We start from the raw sequence: 4,513 nt of genomic DNA on the forward strand, positions 1-4,513 counted from the left end.
AGCGTAGCATGCTTGGACGTGTATTTCAAGGTCATTACCGGTACGGCATCGTAGTAGTCCTCGGATATGATAGTAAACAAAACCGTATTCAAGGACAAGCACTTTTACTAACGATACTTTCGGCCATGCCGGTTGTTGTGGAATTTATAAATGCGGCACACCTGCATGTTATTGGAAGGCAAATTGAGTCCAATTCGGATTTAAATCATTACCGGATGGAAATGCATCCGCACAATAGCTTTCAAGGATTTGTGTTCCTCGTGCCCTAATCCCTGGCTTACGTTTAGCGACTGTTAAGCCACCGGTAACACCACAAGACCGCTGGTCTAATACACAATCCGTGACATGGTGCAAAAGACGTGCGGCGGTGTGTGCGTGCAGACGCACAACAGGAACGGCTGATAGCTTGGTTTTGAGTTCTTTTTTTTTCTTTCTTAATCGCCCGGCTTCGCTCCATACTGCAGCTTTCAAACACCAAACTTTAGTAGCTCCAGTTCAGTAGTGGTCTTGGGAAGTAACGGAAAGGTGGTGTGTAACGGGAACGCGCAGCGAACGATCCGCAGAGGAAGAGGAGGACGGTGGAGTGGGCTCTAGAAGAGTAAGTGCTGTGCTGTGCTGCGGCGGGGTTGGGTCAATCCTTCCTCCCTCCCCTCTGTAGACCAACCCAAAACCATTTAGAACTCGGAAACATCGATTTGGGTGACTGATAAGCGATCACAAAGTGGTGTCACACACTAATCTTAGCGGTATCATTTTCAACTTCTACCAAGGTGATGTCGAAATTGCAATTTTTATTTTGGAGTTGGGCGTGCGCGTGTGTGCGTGCCTTGGGGCCTGCGAAAGCTGGAGATAATAGTGCTTGTTATCATCGTGATACGAATCACGCCACCGCGGTAAGACCACGGTGTTTTGCGATGTGCCAGTCTCTCTCTCTCTCTCTCTCTCTCTCTCTCTCGTCCCTTCCATGCGCCCTCCCCTCGCGGTCTGTCGGGGCCTAGGTCTAGCACGAGCCGGTTTGTTGCCAGAGGCGATAAGAGACCGGTCAGTTGCAGGACAGTTCAAGGGTGGTGAAAGCGATCACCGGCATGTATGACAATCAGCTGATACAGAGAGACGGTCGGTCAAATGATCGAAGCACGCCGTGAGCTTGATCCTTCGTCTGTGTTGAGACGGAACATCATGGCAAGGGCAAGCATCAACGCAACGTATCACCTCAGCACCTGCTTTGATTTGTCTTTTACGATTCTGTTCTAAAACTTCTATGCATACTGTGACGTAGACCACATATCTACGCGTGTTACTCCACCACTGGGCATCATGAATATTTGAACACCTGATACATTTCGGTTTTTTGGTGGTCGGTTGCGATCGCAATTTACATTACTTACCATGCTCATTAGCAGTACGGTGACACTTTATGGTAAACTATGACAAGAACTTTGTGTCACGAGTAGATCATTCCGCCGAAGCAACGGAACTGGGATTTGCGGAGCATTTGATGGAACCTAAACTACAACTACTCTTTCCGCGGTTCTGCTTCTGCTGCCAAAACCCTTAGGGTCAATGTATGCGAAGGCAAAAGAAGCTCGTATAAATCCGGGGCTCGGACTCTGAACCCAACCGACCAACCCAGCAGGTTGCATTTGCTTTTTGCTTCCGACGAGGAGGAGGTAGCACAGTTAAGTGTCATGCTGCCCGCACGACGGCGCACTTCCCCTCACAAGAAGACACATTTCCATAATGGGGACGACCTTTACGGCCAGCCGATGGTGTGTGGTGATGGTCGGTCGCTCTGCGGTTGTCTTTCTGCTGTTGGCGGTGTCCACGAGGCAAATGCGCACTTTTCGCTCCGCATGGTAGTAGTATTTGGATGTCCTTTGCACCCCGTGTGTCCTCCGCATTCCGATCGCTGGTCCAGTTCATCAACAAACAAGCACACCCGGACATGTCGGAACGGCGCGATCGGTGCGGTTCTCGGTGACGTACGAACGGTGGGGTTGAATTTAGAGGCAACGTGCCTTGCGCAATCTCGCAATTCGAAAGACGTAAACGATCCTCCGCGCATCAATCAGCAGCAGGGTGATTGCAAAGTGAATGTTCAACCTTCAATTTGCTGCTGCTGCCCGAATGGCCGCCCTTTTGCGATTGGCGAGCCTTCCAGCTACTGGTCTCTGTATATAGGGCCATTGGTGCGCCCAAGAACTGGCAGCGAATTCCCTTCCCAGATAACCTTCGCGCGCGATGCCTTCCATAAGTTGCATAAGCGAACCGGGGTCTGTCCTAAGAGGAGCAAAAGAAAAAAAGTATGGAATCCTGCTCACATTGCAACCGAATCGAGATGCGAATCGTGACATGCGCCTATCACTGTGAACTTGCCTTCTGTACGGCGGTGACCTTGGTTCGTCCGGCACGACCGTGTAGCAGGGTACAGAGGGGCGCATTGGTCGGAATTGATTTAACAATTAACCGCGCGGGAAGCACAGGCGCGCACGGGGCTCTCTCTTATCAACATGGGCGCTGTGCACCTCGCCTCACGCGTTGCGCGTCATTACGATGTTGCCCAACAGGGCCTCAGGATTCGATCGAAGCGGAATGGACCGTGGGCCATGTCTGGTTGGTAAGATACGAAGATTAGGAAGATTTTGCGTTTGTGTGTGTGTATGTGTGTTTTTGATGGGTTGATGGGGCCACAAAAGGCTGTCCATGTGTGAGTTCGTTAACCCCACCACTCCTCTCCACCAATCGCCATTCTCACCTCTTCAATTGATCGCACGCACCTTACTCGATCCACCGGAATGTGTACCGGTCCGTGGATCCAGAACCGCTTTGCCGCTGAACGGGGGAGCTGGTTGAAAGGAACCGTAATCGTAGGGCACATCATGCTTCTTTCACCTCTATGGCCGTTAACTGGTCTAGCTCTCTCTTTCTCTCTCTCTCTATCTCTGTACCGCTTCCACTCACGGTCATCCGCATAAGTTGCTTGCGTCTCGCACGCCAATCATTGATTAGGAGCTAGGGTCCCGGCCTATCCGGGCTGGTCCCCGTGGCCCAGTCCGTGAAATTGAAACTTTCGCTGAATGTAGATCATTGCTGCTCGAACCTCCGGAGCGGTTAGTCGCGCAGTTAAATGTGGTTTCGGTTTGGAAGTGGTGGAAACGAGCAACTCTGAGGTAGCAGCGTTCCTTGGTTCATCCGTAACCGTGTCGTTAGCGGAGAAGTGCAGGTGAAGAAATATAACATAACAGAAACACAGAACACGTTCCCGTTGGAGGAAACAAACAGGTGATCTAACGGATACCGTAAGTTCCGCTCCGGAAATGGGATTTTGGGCTTTTGCTGGCTGCAGATTGTGTAGTACGTTCACGTGTTTATCGAAAGCCCACAGGAAGAACCTCGCTTTGATGGTGGTACGATGTGTGTTTGTGACAAGTGACAAATGACCGTCCATCACCAAGTCCACCGGTGTCTGTGTGTCCGTACTCCACCTTAGTGATATATCAGCTGATCCAACTGATCAAGTTCCGTGATTATGCGAAGCTCGTAGCTGCTTTTCATTGACTGTTGCTGCGTATGTTGACGCAGAGCGGGAAGAGGGGAAAGAGAGGAATCCGTATCAACGTTATGTAAAATCACGCGATCGGTGTTTGTGTTTATTTCACTTACACTTGATCTTGAACACGGAAGCGGGTCCTGTAGCACCGTGATTGTACGATCACGAATACGGGGAGTGTTGTCCGAGACAGAGCGAAAGAAAGATTCCACCGGTGGTGTTGCAGTGTTGCGAAGGCACTCCCTATGGTTCCTTTAATCGGGGTTTGTGCAGCTTAAAAAATCCACAAGCGTCTACTTTGATAATCAATTGAGAGGCATATAGTGTGAGCCAAACAATCGTTCGTATAGCACAGGTTCAAATATTAAAACACAAGACACATACATAAACCGGATTTATAAAAGATGAATTAATATGTTTTTATGTGATTTAATGTTAAGAACGTTTGTCTAAGTTATCGTATGTACTACAATTAAAAAACATTTGAGCTACAAAAAGGAGTGCTTTTCTAAATAATACGAACAAACAATTGATTATTCATCACTTCGTAAAACTAATATCGGAAGTAATATGGAAGTTTTTAAAGCTACAAAGAGAATATAAAATTGTCGTAATTTACGCTTTCTGTTACAATATTATTACAGTTTTGAAATCTAACGATGCTGATAGTCATCATCGAATACTGCGTCTTCGTTTCAATCGGTTTACATAGACAATTTATTAGAAACAGTAAGAAAGGGTCATATTAGATGTCGATTTGGTATGGATTTGGATGTTCACCCATGCTATACGGACAACTTTTTGACACACTGTACGTAACGTGGAATGTATTTGTTTTTTGTTTTATTTGCCGTTGCCTTTTTTGCCGTTGCGCGTTAAACATTGCCAACTGTAATAGCAGTACCCCCTGAGGATCATACTGAGCAATCTTATCCATTTTGACGTCAATTTCCAGATATCCAA

The sequence above is a fragment of the Anopheles darlingi genome, chromosome 3, assembly GCF_943734745.1.
Source record: "Anopheles darlingi chromosome 3, idAnoDarlMG_H_01, whole genome shotgun sequence".
NCBI lineage: Eukaryota > Metazoa > Arthropoda > Insecta > Diptera > Culicidae > Anopheles > Anopheles darlingi.